Genomic DNA, 12,838 nt, shown 5'->3' on the forward strand with positions numbered 1-12,838 from the left:
TTAATAAGTTCTTTATAGATCTTGGAAACTAGCCCTTTGTCTGATATGTCATTTGCAAATATCTTCTCCCATTCTGTAGGTTGTCTTTGAGTTTTGTTGACTGTATCCTTTGTGGTGCAAAAGCTTCTTATCTTGATGAAGTCCCAATAGTTCATTTTTGCTTTTGTTTCTTTTGCCTTCGTGGATGTATCTTGCAAGAAGTTACTATGGCCGAGTTCAAAAAGGGTGTTGCCTGTGTTCTTCTCTAGGATTTTGATGGAATCTTGTCTCACGTTTAGATCTTTCATCCATTTTGAGTTTATCTTTGTGTATGGTGAAAGAGAGTGGTCTAGTTTCATTCTTCTGCATGTGGATGTCCAATTTTCCCAGCACCATTTATTGAAGAGACTGTCTTTCTTCCAATGGATAGTCTTTCCTCCTTTATCGAATATTAGTTGCCCATAAAGTTCAGGGTCCACTTCTGGATTCTCTATTCTGTTCCACTGATCTATGTGTCTGTTGTTGTGCCAGTACCACACTGTCTTGATGACCACAGCTTTGTAGTACACCCTGAAATCTGGCATTGTGATGCCCCCAGATATGGTTTTCTTTTTTAAAATTCCCCGGGCTATTCGGGGTCTTTTCTGATTCCACACAAATCTTAAAATAATTTGTTCTAACTCTCTGAAGAAAGTCCATGGTATTTTGATAGGGATTGCATTCAACGTGTATATTGCCCTGGGTAGCATTGACATTTTCACAATATTAATTCTGCCAATCCATGAGCATGGAATATTTTTCCATCTCTTTGTGTCTTCCTCAATTTCTTTCAGAAGTGTTCTATAGTTTTGAGGGTATAGATCCTTTACATCTTTGGTGAGGTTTATTCCTAGGTATCTTATGCTTTTGGGTGCAATTGTAAATGGGATTGACTCCTTAATTTCTCTTTCTTCAGTCTCATTGTTAGTGTATAGAAATGCCACTGACTTCTGGGCATTGATTTTGTATCCTGCCACGCTACCGAATTGCTGTATGAGTTCTAGCAATCTTGGGGTGGAAACTTTTGGGTTTTCTATGTAGAGTATCATGTCATCGGCGAAGAGGGAGAGTTTGACTTCTTCTTTGCCAATTTGAATGCCTTTAATGTCTTTTTGTTGTCTGATTGCTGAGGCTAGGACTTCCAGTACTATGTTGAATAGCAGTGGTGAGAGTGGACATCCCTGTCTTGTTCCTGATCTTAGGGGAAAGGCTCCCAGTGCTTCCACATTGAGAATGATATTTGCTGTGGGCTTTTCATAGATGGCTTTTAAGATGTCGAGGAATGTTCCCTCTATCCCTACACTCTGAAGAGTTTTGATCAGGAATGGATGCTGTATTTTGTCAAATGCTTTCTCTGCATCCAATGAGAGGATCATATGGTTCTTGGTTTTTCTCTTGCTGATATGATGAATCACATTGATTGTTTTACGGGTGTTGAACCAGCCTTGTGTCCCAGGGATAAATCCTACTTGGTCATGGTGAATAATTTTCTTAATGTACTGTTGGATCCTATTGGCCAGTATCTTGTTGAGAATTTTTGCATCCATGTTCATCAGGGATATTGGTCTGTAATTCTCCTTTTTGGCGGGGTCTTTGTCTGGCTTTGGAATTAAGGTGATGCTGGCTTCATAGAACGAATTTGGAAGTACTCCATCTCTTTCTATCTTTCCAAACAGCTTTAGGAGAATAGGTATGATTTCTTCTTTAAACGTTTGATAAAATTCTCCTGGGAAGCCATCTGGCCCTGGACTCTTGTGTCTTGGGAGGTTTTTGATGACTGCTTCAATTTCCTCCCTGGTTATTGGCCTGTTCAGGTTTTCTATTTCTTCCTGTTCCAGTTTTGGTAGTTTGTGGCTTTCCAGGAATGCGTCCATTTCTTCTAGATTGCCTAATTTATTGGCGTATAGCTGTTCATAATATGTTTTTAAAATCGTTTGTATTTCCTTGGTGTTGGTAGTGATCTCTCCTTTCTCATTCATGATTTTATTAATTTGAGTCTCCTCTCTCTTCTTTTTAATAAGGCTGGCTAATGGTTTATCTATCTTATTAATTCTTTCAAAGAACCAACTCCTGGTTCTGTTGATCTGTTCCACAGTTCTTCTGGTCTCGATTTCGTTGAGTTCTGCTCGAATCTTTATTAACTCCCTTCTTCTCTTGGGTGTAGGATCTATTTGCTGTTTTTTCTCTAGCTCCTTTATGTGTAAGGTTAGCTTTTGTATTTGAGTTCTTTCCAGTTTTTGAATGGATGCTTGTATTGCAATGTATTTCCCCCTTAGGACTGCTTTTGCTGCATCCCAAAGATTTTGAACGGTTGTATCTTCATTCTCATTAGTTTCCATGAATCTTTTTAATTCTTCCTTAATTTCCTGGTTGACCCTTTTATCTTTTAGCAGGATGGTCCTTAACCTCCATGTGTTTGAGGTCCTTCCAAACTTCTTGTTGTGATTTAGTTCTAATTTCAAGGCATTATGGTCTGAGAATATGCAGGGGACAATCCCAATCTTTTGGTATCGGTTCAGACCCGATTTGTGACCCAATATGTGGTCTATTCTGGAGAAAGTTCCATGTGCGCTTGAGAAGAATGTGTATTCAGTTGAGTTTGGATGTAAAGTTCTGTAGATATCTGTGAAATCCATCTGGTCCAGTGTATCATTTAAAGCTCTCGTTTCTTTGGAGATGTTTTGCTTAGAAGACCTATCGAGTATAGAAAGAGCTAGATTGAAGTCACCAAGTATAAGTGTATTATTATCTAAGTATTTCTTCACTTTGGTTAATAATTGATTTATATATTTGGCAGCTCCCACATTCGGAGCATATATATTGAGGATTGTTAAGTCCTCTTGTTGAATAGATCCTTTAAGTATGATATAGTGTCCCTCTTCATCTCTCACTACAGTCTTTGGGGTAAATTTTAGTTTATCTGATATAAGGATGGCTACCCCTGCTTTCTTTTGAGGACCATTCGAATGGTAAATGGTTCTCCAACCTTTTATTTTCAGGCTGTAGGTGTCCTTCTGTCTAAAATGAGTCTCTTGTAGACAGCAAATAGATGGGTCCTGCTTTTTTATCCAGTCTGAAACCCTGCGCCTTTTGATGGGGTCATTAAGCCCGTTCACATTCAGAGTTACTATTGAGAGATATGAGTTTAGTGTCATCATGATATCTATTCAGTCTTTGTTTTTGTGGACTGTTCCACTGAACTTCTTCTTAAAGGGGAATTTTAAGAGGCCCCCTTAAAATTTCTTGCAGAGCTGGTTTGGAGGTCACATATTCTTTTAGTTGCTGCCTGTCTTGGAAGCTCTTTATCTCTCCTTCCATTTTGAATGAGAGCCTTGCTGGATAAAGTATTCTTGGTTGCATGTTCTTCTCATTGAGGACCCTGAATATATCCTGCCAGCCCTTTCTGGCCTGCCAGGTCTCTGTGGAGAGGTCTGCTGTTACCCTAATACTCCTCCCCATAAAAGTCAGGGATTTCTTGTCTCTTGCTGCTTTAAGGATCTTCTCTTTATCTTTGGAATTTGCAAGCTTCACAATTAAATGTCGAGGTGTTGAACGGTTTTTATTGATTTTAGGGGGGGATCTCTCTATTTCCTGGATCTGAATGCCTGTTTCCCTTCCCAGATTAGGAAAGTTTTCAGCTAGAATTTGTTCAAATACATATTCTGGCCCTCTGTCCCTTTCGGCGCCCTCGGGAACCCCAATTAAACGTAGGTTTTTCTTCCTCAGGCTGTCGTTTATTTCCCTTAATCTATCTTCATGGTCTTTTAATTGTTTGTCTCTTTTTTCCTCAGTTTCCCTCTTTGCTATCAACTTGTCTTCTAGGTCACTCACTCGTTCTTCCACCTCGTTAACCCTCGTCGTTAGGACTTCTAGTTTGGATTGCATCTCATTCAATTGATTTTTAATTTCTGCCTGATTAGCTCTAAATTCTGCAGTCATGAAGTCTCTTGAGTCCTTTATACTTTTTTCTAGAGCCACCAGTAGCTGTATAATAGTGCTTCTGAATTGGCTTTCTGACATTGAATTGTAATCCAGATTTTGTAACTCTGTGGGAGAGAGGACTGTTTCTGATTCTTTCTTTTGAGGTGAGGTTTTCCTTCTAGTCATTTTGCTCAGTGCAGAGTGGCCAAAAGCAAGTTGTATTGGGAAAAAGAGAAAAAGAGAGGAGAGAAAGAAGGAAAGAAAAGAGAAAGAGAAAAAAAAGGGAAGAAAAAGAAAAAAAAAACGAAAAAAAAAAAAAGAAGAAGAAAAAGAGAAAGAAAAAGAAAGGAGAAAAAAAGGGGGTGGGGGAAGGAAACAAATCAAAAAGCAAAACAAAACAAAAACAAAAACAAACAAAAAAAGAACCACCGGGGAGTATCTTCTGATTCTGTGTTCTTTAAGTCCCTTGGCTTCTCCTGGAAGTTGTCCGTCTAGCTGGTGTTCTGGGGGAGGGGCCTGTTGTGCTGATTCTCAGGTGTTAGCAGTTGGGGGAGCTGCTGTGCCCCTGCCTGGTGCAGGGCTCAGGGGGGTTGTTTACCCCCTGAGGCCGCAGGAGGAACAGCCCCAGTGGCGGGGCAGCTCTGGAAACCTGGATTCAGCTCCGGCAGGAACTCCGTCTGCAGGGCCTGGAGGCTCTGGGGCGGGGCCGCTGATCTGCTCAGCTGGGGCAGGAGCGTCCTTGCTGTCCTGGGCCCTCCCGGCCTCTGCCTGTCCCGGAGGAGGCCGGATCCTGGGCTGTGTCCCGGCGCCCTGTGCTCCGGAGCTTGCGCTGGTGGATTCGCGCTCCCGGGCCGCGCAGCCCCCTCCGCGGAGCTGCCGCCCAAGCCCCTCCGAGCTGCTCCTGGAACCGCGCAGGCCCCTCTGCACGGAGCCTCTTCCTCTGCCCGAGCCCCTCCGAGTTGCTCCCGGGGCCGCGCAGCCCCCTCCGCGGAGCCGCCGCCCGAGCCCCCCGAGCTGCTCCTGGTCCCGCCGGGTCCCGCCGTGCGCGCTGCAGCCCTTAGGGAGCTCGGCGCACTCTCCCGGGGCGCAGGTGTCTGTTAGTGTCCCCGGGAGCCCGAGGGCATCCCCGCCCTCCTGGGTCCTGCTCCACCTCCCTGGAGCCCCTTTCCCCCGGGAAGGCTGGTGCAGCTCCTGCTCCTCCGGGACGGGGCTCTCCTGTCCTGGGGACACTCGCCCCGGCCTCAGCCCGGCTCCTCGCGGGCCCCTCCCCCTTGGAGGCCTTTGTTTCTTTATTTCTTTTTCCCCGTCTTCCTACCTTGATAGATGCGCGAACTCTTCTCACTGTAGCGTTTCAGCTGGTCTCTCTTTAAATCTCAGGCCGAATTCATAGATTTTCAGGATAATTTGAAGGTTTTCTAGGTAGTTTGGTGGAGACAGGTGATTTGGAGACCCTACTCTTCCGCCATCTTGCTCCTCCCCCAGACAGAAAGTTTTTAGTAAGTAATTAGAAATAGCTTTACTCTGTTTTATTAGAATTGTATGGACTATGAGAGACAACACTTGAAAATTTCATGTGGTATTAGGTTAATATTAGTTGTAAATTGGAAAGTGGAACTCACCATTTCTTCCTTACCTGAATGACCTACTTTTGTACATCTTTTCCCATAAGTAGTATTCACTTTTTAGTAATTCTTAGAGCCTACTTGATATTCCAGACCCACCTTACTCTTTATGGCTAGAACCACTTGATCTCTCCATTTTTTTCAGCCTTGATTTTGATACTATCATTAATCTGAGAGTGATTTAAAGAATACACAATCAGGTGAGTTACCTGCTCACCTTTGCTGTTAATTCTGCTTTGACTATGTGCTTTAACTCTTACTGCTTGAACTTCTACTTGAGTTGGCCAAGTTGCCATGTTAAACTGCCATTTGAGTTGCTGGATGCTTATTTGTTCTCCTGAGCTACATTTTCTGTCCCATCAAAGACTCTGGATATGGGTACCTGGGTGGCTCAGTCAGTTGAGTGTCTGACTCTTGATTCAGCCCAGGTCATGATCTCAGGGTTGTGAGATCAAGCCCTGTGTTGGGCTCTGCATTCAGTGTAGAGTCTGCTCGTCCCTCTCCCTCTGCTCCTCCTCTCCACTCTGGTTCTCTCTCTCTCTCTCTCTCTCTCTCTCTCTCTCTCTCTCTCAGAATCTTTAGCAACAACAACAACCCCCCCCACCCTCCAAAAAGTTCATGAATTTACCTTTCCAGACTGCCATAGATTCTGGAGGCTTTTCTTTACTTTTAGCCCTCTGGATGTGGTACTCCCCTCTGTTACGAGACCTATTTGAAGGCATCTATCTGCTGGCAGTCCCCTGCTTTTTTATTAAGGTAATACCTGATTATATTACATTTGCTTGCTAGGATACTTATTTCATTGTTTCTTATTGGACAGGTATCTCCTCTGATCACTCATCTCAATTTGTACATTTTTTTCCATCGTCTAGATCAGAACTTGGCAGATATGGCTCACTACTTATGTGTAATCATACCCATAGTGCTCAGTCACCAAATACCAGATTTATTTTCTAAGTACTTTTACGGTACATTCACTTTTCACCTTTATTTCTGACACTTGAGGTCAACTTTATAATTTCTTTTTCTCCTGATCCATTGTCTAATATGTATTGGAATGAAATTTGAAAACTTCAGATGTGATCTTATCACTCCTTTTTGACTTTCTGTTTATTGTAGGATAAAGATTCAAATCTGGCCCTGTACTCTATTAACCTTTCAGCTTCTCAAAAGAGCTGTGCTTCTTTTTTCTTAGGGCTTTTCTCAAGGTATTCCAACTTGCTGCAATGTTCTTTTCCCTCTATTTCACTTACTTAATATATATTAGCTTATCCTTCAGAGTTCTGCTCAAATGTCAGTTCTTGAGAGGATCTTTCTTTAAATAGAAAATTTAAAGGGCAGTTTCCATGAGCATAGGCACCACATCTTATTTACTCCCCTGTTATATCCTCAGCAACTAGTATTTACTTTGAGAATGTCTACAGATAAGTGTTTATATGTCTGCTCTTTTTGATGAGTATTCAGAATGGAAATAGTTCACAAATTCTACCAATTTCTAAGATTACTCCCTCTCTTTCCCTCACCTTTGACACCAGTAGTATAGTTAGTGGTTAGGAGCTAGGAAAATGTCCTTATTAGTGAGTGAGCAAAGTCAACCACTTAAAATAAAGGATATAATTAAATTATGGGAGATAATTGTAAGAAAAGAGTATAATTTAAGTTACTTGTGAAAAATTGTTAAAATAGAATTGCTATGTGGATTTTTGTCTGGTGTTTCCAAAACCCTACATTTGGGGATTCTCCAGAAGAACTCAAAGGACTCACTATATAGTTATACTCATGATTAAGATTTATTATATAGCAAGGTAGTAAGGGCTCATGTCAGATCACAAGGGAAAAAGAAGTAGTTTGGAGAGATCGATACATGTGCTATTTCCTGTGAGGGGTATGCTTGAGCATACTCCAAAGCAGGTGTTCAGTTTAAGCCATATTTTCTGTACAAAAGACTAAGCACAGTAGGCCACTCATCAATTTAGAGAATGGAGGCAAGGCAAGTTCCTACATGCTACCAGTGAACGGCCAAGTTTCCAAGTGGGCCTTTGTAAGGATAGCAGCCTTAGTCTTACTATTATTAGATCTCTTCTGTATTGTTCTTAAAACAATATTTCACTTTACAATATCTGCTTTGTATTGTAGTTATGGAGGCATTTTTAGCTAGATTTGTTCCTCCCTGAACAAAACTGGGGTTCTGTTAGTAACTAAGAAAGGAGAATGAGTTTTAGATAGCCAGTTACTAATCCCTTTATTCTAAGATTTTTTTCATGTCTCTCTGAGGGAAAATTTGAATGCCTGTTGTAGCAAACCACATGCGACTTGTTCACTGTGCTTTACCACATTGATCTTCATTCTCTTTTGTTCTTGAAATATACACACTGTCTTCTATTCAGAGCTTCTACCATGTTGTACTCTTTGCCGGTTGTGTCCCTCTGTTTTTTGGCTTGGCTTATCCCTTATCCCTGTTTATACTTCGTATTTCAATGTAGAGTTCATCTATCTGTACCTCACTACCCTCTGCCCCCAAATCTCTTAGGGTAGCTGTTCCCAGATTACTTTCCAAATGTATTATTTTCTCGTCTCCCTCCTTTTCCAAAGGAATGTATTCTCATCTTAACAGATTACATGAATAAATGAATTAAGTATTGGGGTTGAGGAGGAAAAGGGAATGCTGAAGGAGGAAGGAGAAAATGATGAAAATTTAACGTATTTGAGAATTATGTATTTAATAACTCAGCAATATGGTAGCTGCTAGCCACATGTGGTTACTGAGTCTTGACACATGGGTAATCTGAATTGAAATGGCTATAACATACAGACTATATTAAAATATTTTCTGTAAAATCAAAGAACATAAAAGTTTTTTTTTTGCATTGATTAAATATTAAATGATAACATTTTAGATTTGGTTAAATAAAGTTTTATTGAAATTAATGTCACTTATTTTAAATTTTTTAACCTTATTACTACAAAATTTTCAGTTGTGTATATGGCTTATGTTATATTTCTATTAGCACTTGCTCAGAAAGTGAGACATTGATATTTTACTTTAGTTTGAGGTCCTAAGAGTTTAAATTTTTGAATGTAGTCAAGAAAAAGTAACTGAAAAATAGCAGATTGGCTTTTTATTTTTATTTTTTATTTTTTTATTTTTTAAAGATTTTATTTATTTATTCATGAGAGACAGAGAGAGAGAGAGAGAGAGAGAGAGAGAGACAGAGAGGCAGAGACACAAGCAAAGGGAGAAGCAGGCTCAATGCAGGGAGCCTGACCGTGGGACTTGATCCCAGATCTCCAGGATCAGGCCCTGGGCTAAAGCGGTGCTAAACTGCTGAGCCACCTGGGCTGCCCCAGATTGACTGTTTAAAAAATATATTGTACTGGAACTAGTTTAGGAGCAAAATTGACACAGAATTTTCTATTTAGTTTTTTATCATTTAAGTAAATGTTCAAAACAGTTATAAGGGATCACTTGGCAGGTTTATAAAAATGTAACCTATGTATACCTGTTTAATAATAATAATAGTTAACACATAAGTGATTACTCTGTGATTACTTTTGTATTGGTTTATGTGTATTCATTTATTGCTTTTTTTTTTTTCATTTATTGCTTTTTTAGTGGTTTCTGTGTATTCATTTATTCCTTAGAGTAGCTTTTTTCTTAGGTATATGATTATTATTAACTTTTGTCCACATACTCAAGGACAAAGCATGTTTGAATCTGATTTCCATATCAGATGGTACCTTTGAGGGTGATTTGGTGGATTAAATGAAGTACTATACTTTCATATCTCTGGCCATGTGATTTATCACATGCTAGGCTTTAATAATTTTTTTTTTTTTTTTAAGTAATCTCTACAAACAGGGGTTTGGACTTAGAACCCTGAGATCAAGAGTCATATGTTCTGATTGAGCCAGCCAGTGCCCCTAATAATGCATTTTTTATTTGAATTAAATTGTGTATATAGTTTTTAGTTTATACTTTTCAGATATAGCATATGTGGTATTTTTATGTTCTTTATTCTAGCAACTTAATTTTGCAACTTAATTTGAATCTCCGAATAGAAAAGAACACAAATATGAAGCTTAGGAACCTTACTATTACAAAATGTATATGAATTGGCTTCTTTTCTATGAAAATCCTTGTGGGATAAAAAATAGAGCTATTACTATTATTAGTGCCCTCCCCCACAAAAAAGAACCAACCCCCAAACCAGGAAAGAAATCTAGTCTTGCTAGTAGCTAGGCTTGTTTTGGGCAAAATCTGGTTGTGTCCTTTTGTTCACTTATTGTCTATGGCTGCTTTTGTACTGCCATGCTGAATTTGTATTCAGATGAGATTATCTGACTCACAAAACTTTAACTGTCTAGTCCTTTTTACAAAATTTTTGCCTCATTTGGGACCATTTCAGGTCAATAAGAGAATCAAGGTGACAGGACTACAATTAAGCTTGAATGCTATGTTTCCTTTGGCTTGATGGGTACCTGGAAGGTATACCAGTTAGGCTTGTTCAGGACTGCTCTTGGTGAAAGTAGGATGCATCTTGCCCAGGAGTGGTCAGGATAAAATCCTGAGGTTTCAAAATAGATGTATAGTAGACGTTTGTAAACAAGGTTCCTAGGCCACAGCTGGTCTATGGCCTGTCCTTGTATATACCACAAAATAACAGTTTTTTAAAAGTAATTTTAGAGAGTTGGGCTAGGAGGAGAAGAATGTGACGGAGATCATATGTAGCCCACAAAGCCTAAAATACTTTCTGGATCTTTCCAGGTAATGTTTGCGGACTCTTGGTTTTTATAATCCCAATTGCTTTTTTCCTGATCATTGCCTTGGGAGGTAGTCAGGAGGAGATGTATCCTTTGTTAGAATAGCTGCATTTGGTGACCATACTACTTTACTGAATTATGTGGACCAAAAGAAGGTGAGGAAAATAGTCAGAAATCTTCTTGAGTTGATTTATTAAGAGGCCATACCAGTGCTTGACAATCTTAGATGCCTGTGGATTAGGTAGGGAGCACAGAATGTCCATCAAATATTCAACTTTTGACTTGTTCTTTGTAAGAGAAGGCATACCACTGTTAGATGGTAAATGGTCCTAAAAGCCAAAAAATATGTAGCAAGCAGCTTAGTTTTGAACACCAAACTGGTGTGGCCAGAGATAGCTGATCAGAGTGAGTGGGAGTGAGATGTTAAAGGTCTGAAGTAGTGAGTTTGGGAGAAATGCACTGGACACAAATGGGGTGACAGTGCATGGTACAATGTGACCTTAACCACCACATTATAAATTGGGTGACTTCCGGTAATCATGAGTTGACCATACTGTGGTAACCTCTGCATTGGAAACAGAATTCTTTACTTTATGTGCAATATGTGATGGTGAAAGTTTTGCCATATCTGCTGCAGTGATAGATGTGGGCAGTCTCGGTGGTGCTGGTTGAATCAGGTTGGTCTCCGAGAAAGGGCCCTTGCTGTGGGCATGAAAAGATTCACAGATGATTTGATCAGCTGTGATTTTTTTCCTATAGTTTTTGTTCCTCCGGTAGTTTCTTTCTCTATACTTTTTTTTTTCTTAAGCCTTTATTTATTTGAGAAAGAGAAACAAGCATGAATGGAGAAGGGAAAGGAAGACGCAGACTCCCTGCTGAGCAAGGGAGCCCTATCCAGGGCTGAATCCCAGGACCTGACAGACTAAGCCACTCAGGTGCCCCTCAACTCTCTTTCTTTTGTATTTTGTGACACCTAATCTTTAGACTTTAATCTGCCAGTTTGTAGTTTTCTGGGGGCTGACCAAACAGGTCGGCCAATGACAACAAGGGTCAGTAAATTAAAACAAGATTTTTCAAGGTACCATTGGGCAAAATTATGTGAATGGCCTTGAATTCTGCTCATTGATCTGGTTTACACCTTGAAAGAGCTGAATAGCTATAGTTGAATATAGAGTTGAATAGCTATAGTAGCACAGTGAACACCATTATGTTTGTTTAGTTGAGTCCTTACTGAATCTGGCATTTTGGGGAACCTCTATGTATCACATGCCTCATTAAGCCTATGGCTTTGCTTCAAGAGGTAGAGTAGAGGTTAAGGTTCCCCTTGGGGGAAGCTGCTGCTTTTTCACATAAATTCAAAATGTTGTGGCCACACCTGGTATGTTCTTTAGTTTGCTTTATCTATTTGACTAGAGTTAAGTACCTTATCCAAGCTGAGGCAGTAATGGTGCCTACCTTAAGTTAAAAGTCCACAAGTCCCAAATTGGGCCAGTCAGAATTCTTCCCTGGGGTTTTTGAACTTGGAACCAGAAAAAATGAGGTTAGTTTTTTCCTTTGGCAGAAGACATAAAATGTAGAGATTAGGAATTATCATTGTTTGTTTCTTACTATAGTGAGAAGTGAAGTCTGCAGAGAAAGTGATGTAGTGATAAGGAGAGGCGCCTGGGTGGCTCAGTCAGTCAAGCTACTGCCTTTGGTTCAGGTCATGATCCCAGAGTCCTGGAATCAAGCCCCCACATTGGGCTCCCTGCTCAGCGGGGAGTCTGCTTTTCCAGACTGGAAAAAATGAATACACTCTCTGTATCCCTCCGGACCTGCTCTTGCATGCTTTCTTTCTCTCTCAAATAAATAAATAAAATCTTTAAAAAAAAATAAAGTGATAAGGAAACAGTTCTGAAGTCATTTGAGACTCTGGTACTGGTGATTTTGAGGTCTGGTCTTTTCCTTGTCATCACTGGGTTTTCAATCCTTCTTTGTATTCTGTAAACGAATTAATCCCAGTGTTTTGTTTAAGCTAGTTGGATTTCTGTTTCTGGTCAGTATGAGTCCTAAGAAATACATATAATTGTATTATACAAAGTATAATAACTGATGGTTTGGAATCTTTACCAGAGATATATTAATTGGTATTTCACCTAGACTCATTTCTATTTATTTATATTGTTGTCATGATGGAAAGAATGAAAAATACATGCACGTTAAACTAGGTATTACTTCTCAGTTGGTTGGAGTTGTTATTCCTATAAATGTGAATCTCTAAGTCTAAGAAGAAGCATAAAAGATTAAAATGCACTTTGGATTAAACTAATAAAATTAGTAAGATTTGATTGGGACAGAAAAGTTATAGGTTATATTGGACACCTATGGTATATGAATCTGTAGCTTGAACATGAGTCAGTACATTGGTGAAAGAGCTAACATGATGTTGGATTTATTCCAAATCAAAAGATTCACCAGAAGAACTGAGAAACTCTTCCTAATTTTACTCTTTACTAGTCAGAGTTTTGAGCAGTATT

At 39.8% G+C, this 12,838-nt stretch overlaps 1 protein-coding gene across 22 annotated transcripts in view; it reads left to right on the plus strand.

Moving 5' to 3' along the window:
* The window catches only part of VPS13B (vacuolar protein sorting 13 homolog B), a 733,580-nt gene that overhangs the window by 150,842 nt on the left and 569,900 nt on the right, over positions 1–12,838 (plus strand). The window lies entirely within an intron of this gene.

The sequence above is a fragment of the Canis lupus genome, chromosome 13 (genome assembly GCF_003254725.2).
Source record: "Canis lupus dingo isolate Sandy chromosome 13, ASM325472v2, whole genome shotgun sequence".
NCBI classification, from domain to species: Eukaryota; Metazoa; Chordata; class Mammalia; order Carnivora; family Canidae; genus Canis; species Canis lupus.